Source organism: Lathyrus oleraceus, chromosome 2 (genome assembly GCF_024323335.1).
Source record: "Lathyrus oleraceus cultivar Zhongwan6 chromosome 2, CAAS_Psat_ZW6_1.0, whole genome shotgun sequence".
NCBI lineage: Eukaryota > Viridiplantae > Streptophyta > Magnoliopsida > Fabales > Fabaceae > Lathyrus > Lathyrus oleraceus.
In genome coordinates, this window is record NC_066580.1 from 491,032,371 (window position 1) to 491,041,845 (window position 9,475).

General features: G+C 33.8%; 1 non-coding gene across 1 annotated transcript; it reads left to right on the forward strand.

Annotated features, from left to right (window-relative positions):
• Positions 1–2,502: 2,502 nt before the first annotated feature.
• Positions 2,503–2,609, forward strand: LOC127124820 (small nucleolar RNA R71). Its single transcript, XR_007804294.1, has one exon. It is a non-coding gene; the product is annotated as a small nucleolar RNA R71 (small nucleolar RNA).
• The last annotated feature ends 6,866 nt before the right edge of the window (positions 2,610–9,475 follow it).

Sequence of the window (9,475 nt, forward strand, 5' to 3'; positions counted from 1 at the left end):
GAATGTTCCATAGGGACAAGTGAAAGTGGTTTTTTCTTGGTCGTTAGGATGGATTAAGATTTGAAAGAATCCTGAGTATCCGTCTAGGTAACAAAAATGGGAGTGCCGAGCTAAACGTTCAAGCATTTGGTCAATGAAGGGCAGAGAAAAATGGTCTTTATGGGTAGCTTTTTAATTTTCTATAGTCTATGCACATTCTCCACCCTGTTTCTACACGTTTGGCTATAACTTTGCCTTTCTCATTTTTTACAAATGTAACACCTCCTTTCTTAGGTACGACGTGTACGGGGCTAACCCATTGGCTATCGGATATCGGGTATATGATGCCAACTTCTATTAGTTTTAGCACTTCCTTCCTGACAACATCACTCATGATAGGGTTGACCCTCCTTTGATGCTCTCTAGAGGTTTTGGAATCCTCTTCTAACATAATTCGGTGCATACAAATGGAAGGATTGATTCCTTTTAGGCCAAAGATGTTATATCCCAGGGTTGTGGGATATTTCCTTAAAACAATCAATAGTCGGTCGGTCTCATCTGGGCCAAGGTCTGCATTGACTATCATTGGGCGATCAAGTTCCTTATCTAGAAATTCGTACCTCAGGTCCTTAGGCAATACTTTTAGTTATAAATATGGTTATTTTGGGCTAGGCATATGATTAGGGGTAAGTGTGAGACATTCTCTCAGGTTTTCATCCACATATGGTTCACGCCATTGATCATCTTCTAATATAGGTGGTGTCGGAATTTTTAGGACTTCAGTGTCTAGAGGTGTTTCTTTCTTAAATTCCTTTATACACTTGTCAATTATGTCTATAAAACAACAAATGTCATCTATATCAGGTGCTTTCATAAACTTAGAAAGAATGAACTCAATTTTCTCCTCTCCTACCTCAAAAGTTAGTTTCCCTCGCTTAACATATATTATTGCCCATGCAGTAGCTAAAAATGCTCTTCCTAGCAAAATTGGGATACTTGAATCTTCTTTAATGTCCATTACTATAAAATCTGTAGGAATATACAATTGACCAACTCTTACGGGGACATTCTCCAAGATGTCTATACGGTATTTGACTTAGCGATCGACTAATTGTAATGACATTCTAATAGGTTTAAGGTTTCCAAGGTTCAGTCTTTCACTAATTGATAGGGGCATTAGACTCACACTACCTCCTAAACCACACAGTGCTTTATCAGTAACAAATTTTCCTATAACGCATGGAATTGAAAAACTTTCTGGGTCTTTAAGTTTTGGTGGAATCTTGTTTTGTATTATGGCATTGCATTCTTCAGTAAGCTCTACTGTACTATAATCATCTAACTTCCTTTTATTGGACAAGATTTATTTAAGAAACTTAGCATAATTGGGCATATGGGTTATGGCTCCTAATATAGGTATAGTTATGTCGATTTGTTTCAACAACTTAACAAATTTCTTGAATTGACCTTCAATTTTTGATTTTGTTAGCCGTTGTGGAAACGAAATGGGTGGATGATATGGAGGTGGTGGAACATAGGGTTTCTCTTGGACCTCTTTCTCTTTAGGTTCAGATTAATTTGTCTTCTTTGGCTTCCCTATAGGGTCATTTTCAACCTCTCTCTCTCTGGATCCTTGTCTGTCTCATCATCTTTCCTAACCATCATCAGATCTTTATCTCTTGGATCGACTGGGCCCTCCAATTCTGTCCCACTTCGCATTGTGATTGTGTTGGCATGCCCTTTTAGGTTTGGTTGTGGTTGGACAGGAAAAACGCCAGGTGGGGCTGCTTGTTGTTGTGCCCCTTGGGAGATCTATGTCTCTAGCATTTTGTTATGCGTGGCTCAAATGTCCACCTTATTTGCCAATTTTTTCACCAACTCATTGTTATGAATGTTTTGATTCATGAATTCTTTATTCTGTTGATTCTGGGATGCAACAAAGTTTTCCATCATTATTTTTAGATTTGACTTCTTAGGTGCTTGAGGAACAATGGGTGCGGATATTTGATAACTAAGAGGATTAATAGTTGATGGGCTATGAGCAAGCAACGTATTATTGTTCTTATAGGAAAAGTTATGATGCTCATCCAACCAGGATTGTAGGTATTGGAGTACGGGTTTCCTTGGGCATAATTCAATTGGTCGGACGAAATTCCATCCAATAATTGACAATCGGGGGTGTTGTGCCCAGGCGCTCCACATAGCTCGCAATTAGGTGCCACAACAGCCACGACGACTGCTGGAGTTACGACCAAACTTTCGATCTTTTGCGTAAGGGAGTCTACCTTGGCATTGGCATAGTTTATGCCATTAACTTCATACATACCTCCCCTTGTCTGAGGTGTTTCTACTGGAGTTCGCTCACCTCCCCATTGGTAATGATTTTGCGCCATTTTTTCTATGGGTTGATAGGCGTCTTGATAGGGTTTGTCCATTAGAGTGCCGCCAACTGCAACATCCAAGGTTAGCTTAGTGTTATACACTAGACCATTGTAGAAGGTATGGATAATTAGCCATTGTTCAAGTCCATGATGAGGAAAAAGTCTCATCATATTCTTGTATCTTTCCCATGCTTCAAAAAGTGATTCTCCATCTTTTTGTTTGAATTAGTTGATTTGACTTCTTAGTGTCGCTATTTTACTAGGTGGGAAATATCCAGCTAAGAAGGCTTTCTTCAATTCATTCCATGTCGTGATAAAGTTTGATGGTAGAGACTGGATCCAAGCTCTAGATCTATCTCTCAAAGAAAAGGGAAAAAGACGTAGTCGTATGACTTAAGGATTTACACCATTAGCTTTCAATGTGTCTATGTACTGTAGAAACACTGACAAATGAAAGTTCGGGTTATCTCTGGAATTACCAAAGAACTGGTTTTGTTGCACAATTTGCAACAAAGCAGATTTCAACTCGAAATTGTTTGCCTCGATGGCAGGGGGTGCAATACTCGAGTGTGGTTCCTCTTGAGATGGAGCAACATAGTTCTTGAGAGGACGATTTTGGTTTGCAGCCATATCAGGAGTTGGGATATTGTATTTTAAACAAAGTTATCTAACTCGACGTCTTGGGATAAAACGCGTGATTTCGTTAACGGGTTGTACTAGCTCGTCCTCTGAGGAACGAGTGTTTGACATACAATCAATTAACTTGTATGGAAATATAACTAAATTTCTCCTTAGCCTATACGGTGCAACAACGGAGTTACGATATTGACTAAATTAGTCCCCGACAACGATGCCAAAAACTTGATGGGTGTATTCCGCAAGTGTACGAAATCAATTGTAACTTTAAAAGACATCGAATCCACATGGACTAATAATCAACCTTATCATTATCTATTGATGCTATGTTTATCTAAGGCAATAAAATTATAAAATAAGGGGGAACTAAAAATTAAGAATGAAATAGATCTTGGGAAATAATCAGATAAGAGAGACCGAAATGTGGTTTCCAGTGTACCTCCGGGACTCAATAAATTCTTGTCATTTGTTATGTTTAAAATACTTTTCGGGATAAAATAATAGTTTTAAAAACACTAGACTCACACTGTCGTGTTATTGGCTCGTGTTATACTTTGCAACCATAAATGTCATGTTGCCGCTCTACACTTATAACTTTCGAACTACTTTTTGAAAACTATTAAGTTCTAATTAATGTCTAAAGAGATGTCACTATTTTTAGAAATTAAAGATCCAGTTTTTATTGGTCGGGTACCGATCTCACACTGTCGTGCTATTGATCAGTACTGAAGTGTTTTGAAATCACAAACGCAGAAAATTTATCGGTCTCATCGTCCCGCTATTGACCGGTATTAAAACGTTTTCACTTTCATGCAAAAAAATTTGAATATTAAATCTTAAAAACCAGAACTAGAAAAATATCAAAGGTTAAAATTTAATGCCATAACAATTCACCGAGTTCCGTCGGAACAACGATCCTCACATCCCAGACTCTAGGAGTTTAGACGAACATGATTGCAGAAATAAATAAGCAATTTTGGGTTTTCAAATTAAATAAAGGCATAATAATTTAAGGCAATGTTCAAAGGAAAAGGTAAAAGCTTGAGATTATAACAATGGCGGAAAAATAAAGCATAAATATAAAGGTTGCGGAAATAAAAATGGCGGAAAATAAAGATCGCAGAAATAAAAGGCGGAAAATAAAAGTTGCAGAAATAAAAGGCAAGAAAATAAATGCGTAAAGGTAAATAAACCTGAAGATAAAAGCTGAAATATAAAATTGAATTAAAACTTCAAATGACGTCGAGATTGATTCAATCGTTACATATATTGCATACATAGACACTAATGGTGTAGTAGTTCCTCGATGTGAGAAATCTACTACTTTTACAATGATGATTTATGCCTAAAACTATGAAAGAATAAACTGCAGAAAAAGCGTATAAAACTTGGACACCTAAATCTTCTAAAAATTAACAATTTATAGTGTAATAGGTGCTGAACTTAGTCATGTTCATGTAAACTTCGTGGGAGAAAAATATGGGGGAATAGGGAAAGACTGATTCTTTCTGTTGCAGTTTTTCAGGGGCCAAACTGCATGGTGAACACAATGAAGCTTGTGACGGTCGCCACAAGTGTAAAGTTGTGATTTTGGTCTTTTTTATATACATGACGGTCGCCATGATGCTTGTGGAGGTTGCCACGAGCCTTTGACTGTGTTTTCTATATTCCTATTTCTTCTATGGTGGGCTCTATGACTGTCTAGTCATGGAAGAGGCAACAGAGGGCGCCGTGTAGGTGGCCATCAATGTATTTTTGTCATTTTCTCTGTTTTTCGCCGTTTTCATTCGGTTTTTTCATAAATTGACTCTTACTCGTAAAGTACCTGAAACATGTATAAACTATCAGCATAACACTACAAAATGATACTAGAACATGTGCAAATTGAATCAAAATAAACTAGGTGTTTAAGTGTTATCAACATGTTTATGACAAACAAAATCAAACACCTTCATATGGCTCACACTTTGCTTGTCTCCATTCCACTTCTCAAAAGGAACAATTTTCTTCAGCTTCTTAGTTGGACATCTATTGAGCATATATCCTGCAGTAGCAAGAACCTCTCCCCATAAGGTGTGAGGGAGTTTCTTCTCTTTCAGCATGCTCCTTGTCATATCAAGCAAAATTATGTTTCTTCTTTTAGCAAGACCATTGAGGAGTGTATGAAGCAGTTACCTCATGCTCAATTCCATTCTCCTCACAGAATCTTCTGAACTATGTAGAGTTGTACTCATCTTCACCACCAGTTTTGAGAATTTTTAGCTTCTGACCACTTTGTTTTTCCGCCTTCACCTTGAACTTCTGAAACTCAGTAAACACCTCATTCTTAAACTTGATGAGTGCTACCTATGTAATTCTTGTGAACTCGTTCAAAAATGACACAAAGTACTTGTTTCCTCCAAGTGAAGGTACTTCAAACGGTCCACATACATCATAATGCACTACTCCCAAAGCATGTTTTGCTCTTGTAGCCACTTCTGATGCAAATGGAAATCTAGGTTGCTTACCTTTCATGCATATCTCACTTGACTTCTTAGGCTTCAAAATCTTAGGAATACCATGAGACAGCTTCTTAGAACTTAGATGCCCTAAGCTTTTGAAGTTCATATGCCCTAATCTCTTATGCCACAACTCGTTGTCACCTTCAACACTTTCTGCACTAAGGCATTTAGTGTCAGTTGTTTCCACATTCACCTTGAATGTTCTATTTCTTCCCAGTTCAAACTACATAATCGACTTCTAATCATAATCATACAACTTCAAGAGATTGTCCTTCATAGTAAATGAGAAATCTTTCTCAATTAGATGACCTGCACTCATCAGACTGCTCTTCATGCCATGAACATCCTTGATTAGAATAGTTTTTCCATTCTTCACTCTGACCTTGACATTTTTCATTCCTTCAGCATTCAGATATATATCATCAGCACATCTGATATTTGTCCTCTTTCTAGAGTCAAAATTAATCAGCCATTCTTTGTTTCAATTAGGTGATTTGAGCAGCCAGTGTCCATATACCACCAGTCTACCAAATATCCACCATCAAATTTAGAAGCCATCAATAACACATGTTCATCATCCGACTCTCCTCTGGCTATGTTTGGTTATATTGATTTCCTTTCCTTGTTTGACCAGCAATCAACAGCAAAGTGACCAAACTTCTTACAACAGTAGCATTAAACCTTCTTCTTGTCAAATTTCTCCTTTCCCTTCTGATGTTTCTTCTCATCATAGTTGGAGACTTCTGACTTCTGATAACTGCCACCATGTCTCTTATTGACCTCTAACCAAGATTGCTTTTGATTCTTCTTACCAGAAGACGCCTTCAGAGCCTACTCTACCTCTCTTTAAGAGGTTCCCTCAATCAGGCACAACTCTCGTGCCTCTAGACTGCTATGCAACTCTTCATTTCTCATGGTGCTCAGATCCTTAGAATGTTCAATTGCTACAACAATGTAATCAAACTAAGGAGTAAGTGATCCCGATACCTTTTCAATGATTACTTGTTCAGAAAGAGTCTATCCACAAGATTTCATGTCATTTATGATCCGAATCACTTTGGAGATGTAATCTGATACATTCTCATTGTTCTTCAAGTTGAGGTTCTCATACTGCTTACATAGATATTGAAGCTTCACCTTCTTCACTAATGCATCACCTTCATAACAACGTATTGGTATGTCCCACGCAGCCTTCAGCGTCATTGAATCAGTGATTTTCTCAAACAGATTCACATCCACACACTGATGGATGTAGAACAGAGCTTTCTGATTCTTCTTCCTCAACTCTCTATACATGTTCCTTTGCCCTTCAGTTGCATCTGCTGCAACTACTGCATAACCGTCATTGACGAGATCAAGAACATCTTAAACGTCAAGCAATATCCATTGATTCCAATTATTTCCATAAAAAATCGGAAGTTTTGTATTCAAGCTACCGTTTTCACCGTTCATCTTCGATCTTGTGCAAGAATTCACTCAGATCTTACCAAACGCTCGTGTTTCCTAATTCCTCTTAATAAAAAAATGTGATTCTGTTACGATTCTGATTGTAAATTCAATGTGAATTCAAGAAACAAAATCAACCACACACGCATCTCTAAATATTTTCCGTGGATCTAAACTGGATCTCTAAATATCAATTATTGGTGCACAAGAGAAAGAAAATGAAGATGATAAAGATGGAAGAGATAAGAGAGAAAAATTATAACTAACTCTAGAAAAAAAATAGAATTTTGTTAGGGATCAATTTAGTAAAACCACAATTGATTTATATATTAATCAAAACAAATTAAAATGCAAGTTAAATTAAATTCAAATATAAGCTGAAACGAATTATATTTAACATAAATTTAGTACTTTATTTATACATTAAAATTTTAAAAACATATTACAGAAAAGTAAAGCAAATGAAAAAAAAAACATGAGTTTTCTTTTGTTAAAAGTGTTATATAATTTTTGTCTAATAAAATTATGATAATTAAAAAATAAAAGAATTAATAAAAATAATTAACGGAAGTAAATTTAGTTTTTTTTACTAATTAACTTTTTAAAATATATCTACTTTTAATATATAAAAGTTAATTACCACCATAATTACTTAATTACCCTAATTACAATCCATAATACAGCTACTTTCATGTTCCTATAAGTAATTTCGTACTAAACTCTATTTATACTACTAAAAAATATTACCCTTATTTTATTGTTGTTGCAATCTTATCATTCCAAAATGAAATCAATATTCTGAAATCAAATTAATTATTATTGTAGTTTTTTTGCCAAATATTATCGTTACTTGATTTTCTTTAAATGACAAAATGAATATTTAATTGTATAATTATATGTTATTAAATTATAACTTTAAAATTAAAAATAACTATTTAATATAGTTGATTAATATTAATTGAGTAATTTAATATTATTGTTATCTTTCCACTAACATATTTTATCCTTTCAACAGAATAACTATAGTAAATACGTACATTATGTATACCGAATTATAATAAAAATGTATTAAAATCAAAAGCAATAAAACTGTTTACAGTAAATAAAAATATAGAATAACATCTTAAAATTCTATTCTATTTGATTATTTATTTACTTATTACTAATTTATTTATTATATAAAAATATATCAAATAAAATTTTAAATATATGTTCTGTCATTAGCATTTATTTCAACTTTTGATTTATTATTGATTTTTTATTTCAATGAATTTTTCTTTAAATATTTATGATCATGAAGAAATTAGACTATATTTTTATTTACTGTAAACAGTTTTATTGTTGAGTAGAAGATAACAGCGGTATAAGATTCAATATGCCAGCGTGTTATTGCAAAATTACATCTATGTAAATTTCAATTAATAATAGATTGACATTGGAATGACCCTATATTATTGTTCATAATAAGTAACCGATTTTAATTTATAGAGTTTGGATCTCAATTAAATTAAATCAAATCAAATAATAAGTATACTGTTTAAATTTTACAAATATTCTTATCATATATGGCGGGTAAATATCAATAATAATAATAACAATAATAATAATTAATTGGTAGGTAAATTAACAATAATATTAAATTACTCAATTAATATTAATCAACTATATTAAATAGTTATTTTTAATTTTAAAGTTATAATTTAATAACATATAATTATACATGTGTAACATCAAAGGTTGGATCCTTTTCAGCATTTTGTCACACACCTCTATCAAATTTATATACTCTTTTTTTTCCAGGTTATTAGGTTTGTAATTTTATAGTCATCTAAATTTGCAGTTACATTAATTTTTGAATTTTTTTCCAGTGAAAATGAGTAGAAAGGTTGATTATGTGAAAGACATCAATGACTCAAAAGAAACTTGGCGTCTTGTTGTTCGAATAATGGATGTTTGGAGTGTTGTGAATAATAAGGGTATTGAACATTTGGAGATGATTGTTATGGATTCCTTAGTAAATTGCTTTTCTTTTTTTAAGTATAGATTTTTGTATGATAGTTAGTAATTACACCAAAATGCTTTTTTGTATAACATATAAAAAGAAGATTATTTTCATTTTGTTAGGGTGGTCGAATTCATGTCCTTATTCGTCATGACCATTTACTGAAATGGAAAGAGGTCATTAAGGAGAATATGACCTGCATTATAAACAATGGCAGTGTCTATAACAATGATTTTCAGTGGAAGGTATGTGATCATTCAAAAAAAATTGTGTTTCTTGGTGGTACCACAATGAAGGCAATCGAACTTCAAAATATTCCACCTAAAGGATATTTCTTTAAAGATTTTGGTGAGATACTTCAAGGTAAATGCAAAACCGATAGACTGGAAGGTAATTTAAATTCTATTATAACTTATATAACTTATATATTTGCAAACACATTCAATAATGAAACCTTACTTTAATGTAGATATTATTGGTGCTGTTAGTGAGATAAACCATATCCGATCCAACACTCCGGGGAAGAAAGT